The 16,236-nt window shown below is 50.6% G+C and overlaps 1 long non-coding RNA gene across 2 annotated transcripts; it reads left to right on the top strand.

The window, feature by feature from the left end:
* Window positions 1-3,277: 3,277 nt before the first annotated feature.
* On the top strand, window positions 3,278-14,461 carry LOC132210731 (uncharacterized). Of its 2 annotated transcripts, none has more exons than XR_009446907.1 (3): window positions 3,278-3,402; window positions 5,426-5,525; window positions 14,251-14,461. It is a non-coding gene; the product is annotated as an uncharacterized LOC132210731 (long non-coding RNA). The 2 variants fall into 2 exon arrangements; XR_009446908.1 differs by lacking the exon at window positions 14,251-14,461 and adding an exon at window positions 7,246-8,365.
* The last annotated feature ends 1,775 nt before the right edge of the window (window positions 14,462-16,236 follow it).

Here is a 16,236-nt window from a genome sequence, read left to right as displayed (position 1 = left end):
GCAGATTGAACGCGGGGCGGAGTCCCGGAGCGGGGTGCGGGGAGCAGATTGAGCGTGGGGCGGAGTCCCGGAGCAGGGAGCGGGTCGAGTCCCGGAGCGGGGAGCGGGTCGAGTCCCGGAGCGGGGAGCGGGGCAAGTTCCGGAGCGGGGAGCAGAGTGAGCGCGGGGCAGAGTCCCGGATCGCGGGGCAGAGTCCCGGAGCGGGGAGCGGAGTGAGGGCGGGGCGGAGTCCCGGAGCGGGGAGCAGAGTGAGCGCGGGGCGGAGTCCCGGAGCGGGGAGCAGAGTGAGCGCGGGGCGGAGTCCCGGAGCGGGGAGCAGAGTGAGCGCGGGGCGGAGTCCCGGAGCGGGGAGCAGAGTGAGGGCGGGGCGGAGTCCCGGAGCGGGGAGCAGAGTGAGGGCGGGGCGGAGTCCCGGAGCGGGGGAGCAGAGTGAGCGCGGGGCGGAGTCCCGGAGCGGGGAGCAGAGTGAGCGCGGGGCGGAGTCCCGGAGCGGGGAGCAGAGTGAGCGCGGGGCGGAGTCCCGGAGCGGGGAGCAGAGTGAGGGCGGGGCGGAGTCCCGGAGCGGGGAGCAGAGTGAGCGCGGGGCGGAGTCCCGGAGCGGGGAGCAGAGTGAGCGCGGGGCGGAGTCCCGGAGCGGGGAGCAGAGTGAGCGCGGGGCGGAGTCCCGGAGCGGGGGAGCAGAGTGAGCGCGGGGCGGAGTCCCGGAGCGGGGGAGCAGAGTGAGCGCGGGGCGGAGTCCCGGAGCGGGGAGCAGAGTGAGCGCGGGGCGGAGTCCCGGAGCGGGGAGCAGAGTGAGCGCGGGGCGGAGTCCCGGAGCGGGGAGCAGATTGAACGCGGGGCGGAGTCCCGGAGCGGGGAGCAGATTGAACGCGGGGCGGAGTCCCGGAGCGGGGTGCGGGGAGCAGATTGAGCGTGGGGCGGAGTCCCGGAGCAGGGAGCGGGTCGAGTCCCGGAGCGGGGAGCGGGGCAAGTTCCGGAGCGGGGAGCAGAGTGAGCGCGGGGCAGAGTCCCGGAGCGGGGAGCAGAGTGAGGGCGGGGCGGAGTCCCGGAGCGGGGAGCAGAGTGAGCGCGGGGCGGAGTCCCGGAGCGGGGAGCAGAGTGAGCGCGGGGCGGAGTCCCGGAGCGGGGATCAGAGTGAGCGCGGGGCGGAGTCCCGGAGCGGGGAGCAGAGTGAGCGCGGGGCGGAGTCCCGGAGCGGGGAGCAGAGTGAGCGCGGGGCGGAGTCCCGGAGCGGGGAGCAGAGTGAGCGCGGGGCGGAGTCCCGGAGCGGGGAGCAGAGTGAGGGCGGGGCGGAGTCCCGGAGCGGGGGAGCAGAGTGAGCGCGGGGCGGAGTCCCGGAGCGGGGAGCAGAGTGAGCGCGGGGCGGAGTCCCGGAGCGGGGAGCAGAGTGAGCGCGGGGCGGAGTCCCGGAGCGGGGAGCAGAGTGAGGGCGGGGCGGAGTCCCGGAGCGGGGAGCAGAGTGAGGGCGGGGCGGAGTCCCGGAGCGGGGAGCAGAGTGAGCGCGGGGCGGAGTCCCGGAGCGGGGAGCAGAGTGAGCGCGGGGCGGAGTCCCGGAGCGGGGAGCAGAGTGAGCGCGGGGCGGAGTCCCGGAGCGGGGGAGCAGAGTGAGCGCGGGGCGGAGTCCCGGAGCGGGGAGCAGAGTGAGCGCGGGGCGGAGTCCCGGAGCGGGGAGCAGAGTGAGCGCGGGGCGGATTCCCGGAGCGGGGAGCAGAGTGAGCGCGGGGCGGAGTCCCGGAGCGGGGAGCAGATTGAACGCGGGGCGGAGTCCCGGAGCGGGGTGCGGGGAGCAGATTGAGCGTGGGGCGGAGTCCCGGAGCAGGGAGCGGGTCGAGTCCCGGAGCGGGGAGCGGGGCAAGTTCCGGAGCGGGGAGCAGAGTGAGCGCGGGGCAGAGTCCCGGATCGCGGGGCAGAGTCCCGGAGCGGGGAGCAGAGTGAGGGCGGGGCGGAGTCCCGGAGCGGGGAGCAGAGTGAGCGCGGGGCGGAGTCCCGGAGCGGGGAGCAGAGTGAGCGCGGGGCGGAGTCCCGGAGCGGGGAGCAGAGTGAGCGCGGGGCGGAGTCCCGGAGCGGGGAGCAGAGTGAGGGCGGGGCGGAGTCCCGGAGCGGGGAGCAGAGTGAGGGCGGGGCGGAGTCCCGGAGCCGGGGAGCAGAGTGAGCGCGGGGCGGAGTCCCGGAGCGGGGAGCAGAGTGAGCGCGGGGCGGAGTCCCGGAGCGGGGAGCAGATTGAGCGTGGGGCGGAGTCCCGGAGCAGGGAGCGGGTCGAGTCCCGGAGCGGGGAGCAGAGTGAGCGCGGGGCAGAGTCCCGGATCGCGGGGCAGAGTCCCGGAGCGGGGAGCAGAGTGAGCGCGGGGCAGAGTCCCGGAGCAGGGAGCAGAGTGAGGGCGGGGCAGAGTCCCGGAGCGGGGAGCAGAGTGAGCGCGGGGCGGAGTCCCGGAGCGGGGAGCAGAGTGAGCGCGGGGCGGAGTCCCGGAGCGGGGAGCAGAGTGAGCGCGGGGCGGAGTCCCGGAGCGGGGAGCAGAGTGAGCGCGGGGCGGAGTCCCGGAGCGGGGAGCAGAGTGAGCGCGGGGCGGAGTCCCGGAGCGGGGAGCAGAGTGAGCGCGGGGCGGAGTCCCGGAGCGGGGAGCAGAGTGAGCGCGGGGCGGAGTCCCGGAGCGGGGAGCAGCGTGAGCGCGGGGCGGAGCCCCAGAGTGGGGAGCGCGGCGCGTGGCGAGTCCTGGAGCGGGGACAAGATTGAGCGCGGGCCATAGTCCCGGAGCAGGAAGCAGAGTGTGCCTGGAGCGGTGTCCCGGAGCGGGGAGCAGAGTGAGCGCAGGGCGGAGTCACGGAGCGGGGAGCAGAGTGAGCGCAGGGCGGAGGCACGGAGCAGGGAGCAGAGTGAGCGCGGGGCGGAGTCCCGGAGCGGGGAGCAGAGTGAGCGCGGGGCGGAGTCCCGGAGCGGGGAGCAGAGTGAGGGCGGGGCGGAGTCCCGGAGCAGGGGAGCAGAGTGAGCGCGGGGCGGAGTCCCGGAGCGGGGAGCAGAGTGAGCGCGGGGCGGAGTCCCGGAGCGGGGTGCGGGGAGCAGATTGAGCGTGGGGCGGAGTCCCGGAGCAGGGAGCGGGTCGAGTCCCGGAGCGGGGAGCAGAGTGAGCGCGGGGCAGAGTCCCGGAGCGGGGAGCAGAGTGAGCGCGGGGCAGAGTCCCGGAGCAGGGAGCAGAGTGAGGGCGGGGCAGAGTCCCGGAGCGGGGAGCAGAGTGAGCGCGGGGCGGAGTCCCGGAGCGGGGAGCAGAGTGAGCGCGGGGCGGAGCCCCAGAGTGGGGAGCGCGGCGCGTGGCGAGTCCTGGAGCGGGAACAAGATTGAGCGCGGGCCATAGTCCCGGAGCAGGAAGCAGAGTGTGCCTGGAGCGGAGTCCCGGAGCGGGGAGCAGAGTGAGCGCAGGGCGGAGTCACGGAGCGGGGAGCAGAGTGAGCGCAGGGCGGAGTCACGGAGCAGGGAGCAGAGTGAGCATGGGGCAGAGTCCCGGAGCGGGGAGCAGAGTGAGCACGGGGCGGAGTCCCCAAGCGGGCAGCAGAGTGAGCATGAACCGAGACCCGGAGCGGAGAGTAGAGTGAGTGTGGGCCGAGTCCTCGAGCAGGAGCAAAGTGAGCACAGGCCGAGTCCCAGAGTTGGGAGCAGGGCAAGTGCAGGCTGAGTCCTGGAACGGGGAGCAGGGCAAGTCCCGGAGCAGGGTGCTTTGTGTTGCATTTGTAGAAGGGAACCTCTACCTGCACTGGTACAGATGGGGGGCTCAAGACCGGGGTCTGGCCAGATCAAGACCGGGGTCTGGCCAGGTTTGGACAGATCAAGACCGGGGTCTGGCCAGGTTTGGACAAATCAAGACCGGGGTCTGGCCAGGTTTGGACAAATCAAGACCGGGGTCTGGCCAGGTTTGGACAAATCAAGACCGGGGTCTGGCCAGGTTTGGACAGATCAAGACCGGGGTCTGGCCAGGTTTGGACAGATCAAGACCGGGGTCTGGCCAGGTTTGGACAGATCAAGACCGGGGTCTGGCCAGGTTTGGACAGATCAAGACCGGGGTCTGGCCAGTTTGTGTATGGGATCTGAGTGGTTTTGGATTGATCTGAGCTGTTTTGGGGTATGAAAGGTCCCCAGCAGATTTAAACAGATTTTGGAGTTAGTATCCTAGGTCTTTTAAATAAAGGTCACGGGAGAAAGGGAAAAATCGATTTAATTGCAATTACTTGTGATTAGTTAAATTAAAAGTGAGGGAAATGGCTCTTAACATTGCCAAAGAGGTTCTGGGGGTTGAAGATGCTTCCCAAATTTGCCAAGAAAGTTTAGGAAAACAGAGAAAAGAGAGAGACACTTTTAGAATTAGCGACCAGGCTAGAATTGTGTTCATCTAGGGATAGGAGGGAAGGTGAAATTGTAACGGAATTGGTCAAACATTTAGGTATATCAGACAAACAGTCAAATGCGGTGGAGTTAGAAAAAATTAGATTGCAAATGAGAAAACTGGAGTCAGAGAATGAAAGGAAGGTGGACAGTTTGAATTACAGTCACAAGCAGAGGAAAAACTAAAAGAAAGACAGGTCAATCTTCAGAAGTTGGCCATTAGTCAGGGAAGTCAATTTAACCAATTCAATGAAAAAGATGTAGAAGCTTTTCTCATTTCCTTTGAGAAATTGGCTAAACAGTTGGACTGGCCGGACCCTGTGTGGGTACGTTAATTCAGACCGAGTTGGTAGACAGAGCTAGAGAGCTGTTTGCAGCATTGTCAGGAGACAATGAAGGAGTGAAACAGCCTATTTTGAGTGTTTACAAATTGGTACCAGAAGCAAATAGACAATGGTTCAGAAATATAAAGAAGGAACCTGGGTAAGCTTATGTCGAGTTTGAAAGAATTAAGTACAACAACTTCGATAGATAGGTGAGACCATTGAAAATAGAGAGATTATTCCGCTGGAGGAGTTCAAAATCTCACTTCCAGAAATGATAAGAACTCATGTTGAGGAACAGAAAGTTCAAACAGCAAGAAGAGCTGCTGAGATGGTGGATGAATGTGCATTAGTGCGTAGATTGAAATTTAGCTCCCGACAGCAGTTTCATTCCTTGATGATAGAAATTGGGGAAAGAGGGAGATCCTTCAATGAAAAACAAAAAGTAGGTCACACTCAGAACCACAGGTGAAAGAAGAAACCCAAGAGGATGGAAAAGGAGGTGAAAGTCCTCAGGTGTTTTCACTGTAATGGAGTGTGACACACAAAGTCAGAGTGCTGGTGGTTAAGAAAGGCGCTGGGAAAATGAGTGCGGTAAAAAAGGCTGAACCAGTGGGATTAGTTGAGGGAGTGAATGAAAACCCAAAAGAAGTTGGGGAGCTGCAGGAGAGTGCACAGCCGAGTCATGGGGTGGATGGTGAGATAGTTTTTACTTTCCTTTATTTGTTCACAGGGATGAGGGTGTCTCTGGCTAGGCAGCATTTATGGCCCAGAAGGCAGTTAAGAGCCAACCACATTGCTGTGGGTCTGGAGTCACATGCAGCCCAGACCAGGTAAGTTTGGCAGTTTCCTTCTCTGAAGGACATTAGTGAATCAGGTGGGTTTTTCCTGAAAATCAGCACTGGATTTATGGTATTCATTAGATTCTTAATTCCAGACATTTATTGAATTCAAATCCCACCATCTGCTGTGTCAGGATTCGAACCAGGTCCCCAGAACATTACCTGGGTCTCTGGATTAACAGTCCAGCAATAGCACCACTAGGCCATCTCCTCCCTGGTCTCTACAAAGACTTCACCTCTGTGGGTAAGGCTTGCTCACGAAGAATAGGGAAGAAGGTAAAAAATTTAAATTTGGAGTGATACGGGAGCTAGCCAGTGTCTAACAGTAAGAGATGAAAGTATTTGTGCTCCTTCTGAAATGTTACCCGAGAAATTGATGATCTACAGCATAAAGTGAGAGAGGGAGAGGGAGAGGTTTAGCATTCCCTGGTGTAAGATCAGGTTGGAAATTCCAATTATGCCTGGAGAAGTGACAGTGGCAGTGATTAAAAGAGTATCTACTCCAGGAATCCATTTCGCTCTTGGAAATGAACTAGCTGGATTAGAGGTGGGAGAGATGCCCTTGCACCAGAGCAGGAAAACCAGGGAACTGAGGAGGTAAAAAAATTAAACCATGGGAGAGAGCGAGAGAGAGAGAGAGAGAGAGAGAGCACGGGGGAGAGAGAGAGAGAGCGGGGGAGAGAGAGAGAGAGCGCGCGCGCGGGAGAGAGAGTGTTATAAAGGAGTTGAGGTCCAATTAGCTGACACCTTGTTTGATGAAACAGTTAAGGAAATGCCTGAGCAGATAGAGGATCAGGCAGAGGTGTTTAGTTCTGAAAGATTAATGTAGTCACAACAAAAATCTGAGACAATAAAAGATTTATATCATAAAGCCTACTTGGAAAAGAAATCAGAATGTATTCCCAGGTGTTATTATTGCAAGGATAGAATGCTACGGTGAAAACAGAGACCTTGGCAGGTTAGGGCGGAGGAGAAATGGGTGGAAGCTCACCAGATTGTGTTTGCGGTAGCATACAGAAAGTATTGTGGGTAGCACACTAATTACTTGTAGGAGGTCATCTAGATTAGATTAGATTCCCTACAGTGTGGGAACAGGCCCTTCGGCCCAACAAGTCCACACCGCCCCTTGGACCATCCCACCCAGACCCATCCCTCCATGAACCCACACACCCCTGGACACTACGGACAATTTAGCATGGGCAATCCACCTAACCTGCACATCTTTGGACTGTGGGGGGAAACCGGAGCACCTGGAGGAAACCCACGCAGACACGGGGAGAATGTGCAAACTCCGCACAGACAGTTAGCCGAGGCTGGAATCGAACCCGGGTCCCTAGTGCTGTGAGGCTGCTGTGCTAACCACTGGGTCACCGTGCCGCCCCTCACTAGGGGTGAGGAAGGCTCAGGCTGAGATAGAAGCATTTCTATCAGCCTGGATTACATAAAGATGGGGTTGTATTTTGCTGTACCTGTCAGATCGTAGGAAAACCACAGGCAGTTATAAACCCAGTGCTTTTGATGCCAATTCCCAGATTTGAAGAATCTTTTATGTGGGTTATAATTGATTGTGTAGGTCCCCTCCCTAAAACCAAAAGTGGGAGCCTACATTTGTCAAACATAATGAATGTGTCTACCAGGTTTCTGAAGACAATTCCATTAGGGAATGTTGAGGCAAAAATAAAACGTTGTTTGCTTTATTTACACATTATAGACTACCCAGGGAGATTCGGTCTGACCAAGGGTTGTGATGTGCCTCAAAATAAGTTAAATAATATGCAAGTCCTTGGAGACCGGGAAAGGATAGTGTGCTGTCTCAGGAACAGATAACTAAATTGAAGGACTTGTTGCAGCAATAGGAGGACTATAGGGCATGAGGTTGAAGTAGGGAATGCTGTTCCAATAAAACAAAACTACAGGCTTAATCCTCTCAAAGCCTCACAGCTACAGAAGGAAGTGGAAGCAATGCTCCAAGACAACATCATCAAGTGGAGTTCGCCAGTTGTCTTGGTTCCGAAGCCCGATAAGGGTCAATGCTGTAAACAAAACAAACTCCTACCCAGTTCCAAGGCTGCAAGACTGTGCAGGTAAAATTGGACAAGCCGCTTCCATCACAAAGTTGGACTTACTGCATGGTTACTTGCAAAATAAGCTTCTGGATTTGTAACCCCAAATGAGATATAATCAATTTATAGCAATGCCCTTTGGAATGAAGAACACATCAGCCACATCTCAAAAACTTATGAACAGTTGTGGCAGGATTGACTAATTGTATAGACAGTATCATTATTTTTAAGGATTCATAGAAAGATCACATGGTGCATTTGGCAACACTCAGACTACAGGAGGTAAAACTTGTAAATTTAAAATATTGAATTCACAAAGGCAGAAGTAACATTCTTGGGACACAATGTCAGACATGGAAGGATGACCCCAAGGAATGTGAAGATGGAGGCCACCGAGGAATTTCCTAGACCATCCTCCAGGAAAGAGGTGATTCACTTTTTGGGACTGAGCAGATTCTACAGGATGTTTGTACCAAAGTTTAGAAGTGTGGTGGCACTGCTAATGGATTTTCTAAAGCACATGAAATTTTCACTGAACAGAACAATGCTAGGTGGTATTCGAGATTTTAAAAGCAGTGCTAACCACCGCACCAGTTGGAGCCACAAATTTCTTGAAACCTTTTAAAGTCACAAGTGATGCCAGTGATGGAGGGGTTGGAGCTGCAAAATTGAAAGACCAATTGGTTATTTTTCAAAGAAACTCAAAAATCAACCAAATACTCCACCATCAAAAGTGTAATTGAGTTTGGTACTAGCCTTAACATTTTAATGTTTATGTTACAAACAGTGTTTCATAGATGGTTGTGTATACAAGCTATAGCCTTCTCACCTTTTTGGAAAGATCTAAAGATAAAAATATGAGACTACTTAGTTGGAGTCTTGTTACAGGTTTAATTTAGATTGTAAGCGTTGTGGGTTGTAAAAACATTAATGCAGATGTGTTATTGTTTTAAATCTGCAATGTGTGGATAAGATTGGATCCGATTCTGTTATATGTATTTGCAGAATTAGTATGAAATGTTTAACTTTAGATTACTGACTATTGTATCACATAATAATGGCATTAAGTTTTTTTTAAAAAGTTCTTTAATATTATAGAATCCCTACAGTGTGGAAACAGGACCTTTGGCCCTACCAGTCCACACCAAACCTCAACGCATTTCACCTGGGCCCACCTCCCTATAACCCACGTAATCTACACATCCCTGAACACTACAGGCAATTTAGCACAGCCAATCCATATAGCCTGCACATCTTTGGACTGTGGGAGGAAACCCACGCTGACGCAGGGAGAATGTGCAAACTCCACACAGACAGGCGCCAGAGGGTTGAATCAAACCCAGGCCCCTGGTGCTGTGAGGCAGCAGGGCTAACCACTGAGCCACTGTGCTGCCCACAATAATAATAATTATTATTCACTTTTTTCTTAAAAGAGGGTGTTTGGAAATTGTGTAGAGTAATCATGAATTCAAAGGCAGGAAGCTAGGATTTGTGTGTTTAAAAAGAGATAAAGCGTGCAGTCCCTTAAGACAAAGTGATTTAAGCTTAGAGTCTTGCACAGAAAATGGGTCTGTGAGCAGTTGCAGATGACAGACAGTTCTAAAAATTGAAACATGTATTAATTGGCTGGGTGATTAAAAACCTTAGGCTCAATTTGATGTTTTGGCAACTAGCTTGAATCAGCCAATTCATTTCAACCAAGCACTTGGAAACAAAGCTAATTGAATGCAGCACAGTGGCTCGGTGGTTAGCACTGTAGCCTCAGCTCCAGGGACCCGGGATCGACTCCAGCCTCGGGTAACTGTCTGTGTGGAGTTTGCACATTCTCCCTGTGTCTGCGTGGGTTTCCTCCCACAGTCCAAAGATGTGCAGGCTATATGGATTGGCCATGCTAAATTCAGGGATGTGTGGGTTATAGGGGGATGGGTCTGGGTCCGATGTTCAAGGGGCGGTGTGGACTTGTTGGGTCAAAGAGCCTGTTTCCACACTGTAGGGAATCTAACCTAATCTGAATTTACACCAGGGTTGGTCACCAGATTTAAGTGAACAGGTCAGCAAGGGTGTAAAAACAGTAGCGTTTGGGGAAAGAAAAAGAAAATGTCAGCAAAACAGCCAACTGCCATCTGAAGAATAAATACCTGGCACATCACTAAGCTCTCTAAAAAAGCACCACAAAAAAAGGTACCACAGCACTTCTAGCTAAGGGGTCCTCAAAGGATCAGCAGAAAGGCTAGAGAGAGAGAGGGAGAGCGCGCGAGAGCGAGAGAGAGAGGAAAAGGCACAGCGTTCCAGAAGGCACATTCTGTGAACTATGGGAGACTAAGTTTTAAATTGTTGTTTTCTTATTACCTAGATTTATATAAGTGGGACTTGTGTGTACTGGAACATATCAGTACAATTCAGTTCTGTTAGGGAATAATTTGTAGTTTGGTTGGGGGGGGGGGGGAAGTGGGAGCAGTGGGGTGGTGGTAGTAGAGGTAGTGGTGTCAGAAATTGTTTGGTTTGATAGTAATTCTGTTAATTTGTTCACTATTTGGGTTAAATGAAGAAATTGTTACTTATAACATTAGTATCATGGATTCCTTTCATTTAACTCAGCAGATTACAAGGGGTAAAGCAAACTTGTGCGTTTCAGGTTTAATTATTGGATAGGAACTTGTACTCCTACCATAACAAGAGACTGGAACTGATGTTTCAGCTTGATTACCAGCGGGATTCGACTTTTAACCTCCCCTTCATAACAATCCTTAGCAAAGAATTCAGAAATAAAGTCGTCTGGCTAAATCTTACAAATCACTAATTCTTCAACTGAGGCTACAATCTCAGCCCCACAGTCTTGGAAGGACATCAAGGTGCTACAGAAGAGGAGAATAAGCAAGATCTAACCAAGGATGAGGGAGCTCAGGAACGTAGAGAGACTGCAGGAACAGGGGGTCCTCTCTTCAGAAAAAGTGAACTGGGGACCTCATGAAAGTTCTCAACATTGAGAAGAGTTTTAAGAGCAAATAGGAGAAAATGATTCCCACGTTGGTAATCACAGAACAGATTCAAAAGAATTAGATGGCCAACTAAAAGGGATAACATTTTCAAGGCTGTCAGTAATAGAGCTAGGAGGGAGAAGAAAAATGTTACTCAGTTGTTAAGACTTGAAATGTGCTGACTGGGGGATTTTGAGAGATAGATTCCACAGGAGGTCTTGTGATGAGTTTAGGCAGCTATGGAGATTGTGCCAGAGACTGGAGGGCTGGAGAATGGGACTGAGTCTGTCCCTACTGCTCAGAAGGGAAGGGGGAATAGGAGCAGAGCAGTAGTCATTCGGGACTCCATAGTTAATGGAACAGATAGGAGGTTCTGTAGGGACGAGAGAGACTCATGGTTGGTGTGTTGCCTGCCAGGGTGCGTGATGTCGCTGATCGTGTTTTTGGGATCCTTAAGGGGGGAGGGTGAGCAGCCCCAAGTCATGGTCCACATAGGCACCAACGACATAGGTAGGAAGAGAGATGGGGATTTACGGCAGAAATTCAGGGAGCTAGGATGGAAGCAGAGAGCTAGGACGAACAGAGTTGTTGTCTCTGGTTTGTCGCCCGTGCCATGTGCTACTGAGGCGAGGAATAGGGAGGCAGAGACAGCGAGAGAGCGAGAAGTTGAACACATGGCTACAGGGATGGTTTTGGATTCTCGGATAATTGGGGCTCTTTCTGGGGTAGGTGGGACCTCTACAAGCAGGATGGTCTTCACCTGAACCAGAGGGGTACCAATATCCTGGAGGGGGAAATTCACTAAGGCTATTTGGGTGGGTTTAAACTAATTCAGCAGGGAGATGGGAACCAAAATTGTAGTTAGAGTATAGAAAAGGTTGAGAGTAGGGAGGTCCGAAATAAAGTTTCAGGGACACAAGTTGGTTTGAAGTGTGTCTATTTCAATGCCAGGAGCATCCAAAATAAGGTGGGTGAACTTGCAGCATGGGTCGGTACCTGGGACTTCGATGTTGTGGCCACTTCGGAGACATGGCTAAAGCAGGGACAGGAATGGTTGTTGCATGTTCTGGGATTTGGATGTTTCAGTAAGAACAGAGAAGATGTTAAAAGAGGGGGAGGTGTGGCATTGTTGGTCAAGGACAGTATTCCAGTTGCAGAAAGGATGTTTGGGAACTCGTCAACTGAGGTAGTATGGGCTGAGGTTAGAAACAGGAAAGGAGGTCACCCTGTTGGGAGTTTTCTATAGGCCTCTGAATAGTTCCAGATATGTAGAGGAAAGGATAGCAAAGATGATTCTTGAAAGGAGTGAGAGAGACAGGGTAGTTGTCATGGGGGACTTCAACTTTCCAAATATTGACTGGGAACACTATAGTTTGAGTACTATAGATGGATTAGTTTTTGTCCCGTGTGTGCAGGAGGGCTTCCTGACACAGTATGTAGATAGGCCAACAAGGGGCGAAGCCACATTAGATTTGGTACTGGGTAATGAGCCCAGCCAGGTGTTAGATTTGGAAGTAGTTGAGCACATTGAGCAATCACAATTCTGTTATGTTTACTATAGTGATGGAAAGGGATAGGTTTATACCACTGGGCAAGCGTTATAGCTGGGGGAAAGGCAATTACAATGAGATTAGGCAAGATTTAGAGAGCATAGAATGGGGAAGGAAACTGCAGGGGATGGGCACATTAGAAGTGTGGAGGTTAGGGCACTTGACGGTTACAAGGTAGCCAGGAAAGACCTAAAAAGGGAGAGCTCAGTAGAGCCAGGAGGAGACATGAGAAGATGTTGGCAGATAGGATCAGGGTAAACCCTAAGGTTTCCTATAGGTATTTAAGGGATAAAATAATGATGAGTTAGATTAGGCCAATCAAGGATAGTAGTGGGGAGGTGTGTGTGGAGTCAGAGGAAGCACTAAATGAATATTTTGACAGCATTCACTCTAGAAAACGCCAATGTTGTTGAGGAGAATACGAAGATACAGGCTACTAGACTAGGTGGGATTGAGGTTCACAAGAAGGAGGTATTAGAAATCCCACAGAGGGTGAAAATAGATAAGTCCCCTGGGCCGGATGGGATTTATCCTAGGATCCTCTGGAAAGCCAGGGAGATCACCAAGCCTTTGGCATGGATCTTTAACTCGTCATTGTCTACAGGAATAGTGCCAGAAGACTAGAGGATAGCAAATGTGGTTCCCCTGTTCAAGAAGGGGAATAGAGACAAACCTGGTAATTATAGACCAGTGAGCCTTACCTCAGTTGTTGGTAAAGTGTTGGAAAAGGTTATAAAAGAGATAGGATTTATAATCATTTAGAAAAGATGAATTTGATTAGGGATAGTCAGCACGGTTTTGTGGAGGGTAGGTCGTGCCTCACAAACCTGAGAGTTCTTCGAGCAGGTGATCAAATAGGTGGCTGAGTGTAAATGGTTGATGTGGTGTATGTGGATTTCAGCAAGGCGTTCCATAAGGTTCCCCACAGTACGCTATCGTACAAAATGTGGAGGAATGGAATTGTGGGAGATATAGCAGTTTGGATTGGAAATTGGCTTGCTGCAAGAAGACGGAGGGTGGTGGATGGTGGGAAATGTTCATCCTGGAGACCAGTTACTAGTGGTGTACCACAAGGGTCAGTGTTGGGTCCACTGCTGTGTCATTTTTATAAATGACCTGGATGAGGGCGTAGAAGGATGGGTTAGTAAATTTGCAGACGACACTAAGGTCGGTGGAGTTGTGGATATTGACAAAGGATGTTGTAGGTTACAGAGAGACACAATCTGCAGAGCTGGGCTGAGAGGTGGCAAATGGAGTTTAATGCGGACGAGTGTGAGGTGATGCACTTTGGTAGGAGTAACCAGAAGGCAAACTACTGGGCTAATGGTAAGATTCTTAGTAGTGTAGATGAGCAGAGAGATCTCGGTGTCCATGTACGCAGATCCTTGAAAGTTGCCACCCAGGTTGACAGGGCTGTTGAGGCATAGTGTTTTAGCTTTTATTAATAGAGGGATCGAGTTCCGGAACCAAGAGGTTATGCTGCAGCTGTACAAAACTCTGGTGCGACTGCACTTGGAGTATTGTGTACAGTTCTGGTCACTGCATTACAAGGAGGATGTGGAAACTTTGGAAAGCGTGCAGAGGAGATTTACGAGGATGTTGCCTGGTATGGAGGGAAGGTCTTATGAGGAAAGGCTGAGGGACTGGAGGCTGTTTTCATTAGAGAGAAGGTGGTTGAGAAGTGACTTAATTGAGACATAAAAGATAATCGGAGGGTTAGATAGGCTCTCCCTATCCACCCTTTTCCCTAGGATGGTGACAGCGAGCATGAGTGGGCATAGCTTTAAATTGAGGGGTAAAGATATAGGACAGATGTCAGAGGTGGTTTCTTTACTCAGTAGTAAGGGAATGGAACGCTTTGCCTGCAGCAGTTGTAGATTCGCCAACTTTACGTACATTTAAGTCGTCATTGGACAAGCATATGGACGTACATGGAATAGTGTAGGTTAGATGGGCTTCAGATTGGTATGACAGGTCACCACAACATTGAGGGCCAAAGGGCCTGTACTGTGCTGTAATGTTCTATGTTCTATCTGAGCAACCATTTCAGGAGCTGGTATGGACAGGATGGGTTGAATGGTCTTCTACTGGACTTAAAAGTTCTTTGGCTCTAATTTTTTCAAAGGATTAACATCTAGAACATCTTGCGAGTGTGATGGGAACAGATTCCAATGGAGCAAGCTGTCAGAAGGCAACTGGATGTATTCCTGGAAACACTAATTTTCAGATTCATGGAGACTGGCAGGAACAGGGAGACAAAACTAAGTTACACACATCTACAGTTTTCAAAGAACATAGGTACTGTACATGCCACTTGGTTAATGATGCAGATCAAATACTCAGCCTCTGTACAAAAAAATTAAATATTTTATTCTGTACATAAGCGAACATGTTTTCTTCTAATACATGAGTATAAGCGATATAAGTTGACCTATAAATAGAATAAAACATCCCCTCAAGTTGTGAAACAGAATTGGGGTCCCTTCAAACAGTGGGCAATTCTTCATAATGCAGCATAGCACAGGTTGTGAACTTCTAGGGAAACTATAGTGCCCTTGCACACAAGTGAACAAATAACCATTGTTAGGATTGCTAAAAACGCAAACACCAAAACATGAAAGCTGTGTATAATAAATATTTTATGTAAGTGTTTTACATTAATAAAATTCAGGTGCTGAGACTGGTTTAAGGGACCTGAGCAATTCATATGCAAATCACAACAAATTCATATTAAATTTTAAAAAGATTCTGAAAAAGAGAGCTCCCTCTGGTTATGTCAATCCTATAACCTAACCAAACCAACACAAACAAGCTAGAAGCAGAGATTACATGGTCCTGGTGGAAGAGGAAGACTGTGGAAGGTGTTCAGTTACATTTGACTAAGTCAAACATCAGGTTTCGGCCTTACTCTCTCTCTACTTTTTGAGAAAAATCAGAAAAACAACATCAAAATCTGAAATACCAGGTTACTGAAGCAGAGCTGATCAATAAACAAGAGTTCTGTATGGTCACACCTTAAAAAACTTTAACTGGACAACAGTGAAACCCATTGACAACATTCTGGATTTTACGTGCAGGTTCAGGACAAGGCATTAAATTAATTAAAAACTGAACAAATCCCATATATATAACACCCTATTCAAAATTCTTCCATTTATATTTCTTAAACCAATTTCCACATCATTCAATGACCAAAAGCAAACTAATTTCTCTCAAGTCCCATATCCTCCCCTGGTAAGAATGCAACCATACAAACTCAGACTCAAATAAAAGCACATACTCTTCTGATCAAAGTTCTGTTACAAGGATGGGCTTCGTTAATTATAAAAATTGCTACTTAGTGCAAGGCAGCAGCACCCATTTTATATTCTGATTAGCTTTGGAGAGACTAGTAGCTTGCTTAGCAAGTTCAATGCATGGGTTCAAAGATAAATGCCTCATTGATCGGAATGACATCCCAGTCAATCTTCATTAAATGGACACACCAGTTGGTTGATTCCAGGTTTACAGCATCAGTAACTCTGGAGAACAAAACAATGGCTTATCAGGTCTCTGACAACAATACACAGAGGCAAGAAAACAAAAGCTTTGATGTGTGCCAGTGGGTGGCATGTGGGAACTGAGAGGCTATAAAGCTGACATTACACTTTGTTACACAGTTCAAGCAAGTCTTCAAAATGACTACAGACTCAATAAAGGTATTGCCAACCAAGCTAGTTTACCAATGTATACCAAAGATGGACCAAAGAATGTGGGGGAGAATTTATAAACAATTGTGGTGTGAACATTGAGCTGTTTTGATTGGGTAGAATGAAGCATGGACCTTCCTACTGATTTGTTTGAAATTGGAGGCACGTCTTAAACTGCTGTCACTCAACCACTGACAGGACATGACCCATAACATGTAGTAGATTTACAAGCAGCAGGTATAAAATGCACATAATATTAGTGCCAGAAAAGAAAGAAACTGAAATGTTACTGTTCATTCACTTTAACACCGGCTTCCTGAGCTTTGCTCGCATTTGTGACTGTCATTATTACTTAGGGCCTATTGGAATCACTAAACTCAAATGTTCTAAGTCTCACATTTGCACCGCTTCCAGCTTTTGGA

Source organism: Stegostoma tigrinum, chromosome 19 (genome assembly GCF_030684315.1).
Source record: "Stegostoma tigrinum isolate sSteTig4 chromosome 19, sSteTig4.hap1, whole genome shotgun sequence".
Classification (NCBI taxonomy): domain Eukaryota; kingdom Metazoa; phylum Chordata; class Chondrichthyes; order Orectolobiformes; family Stegostomatidae; genus Stegostoma; species Stegostoma tigrinum.
The sequence above is the reverse complement of the archived record's forward strand: the minus strand, read 5'-3'. Positions and strand labels throughout refer to the sequence as shown.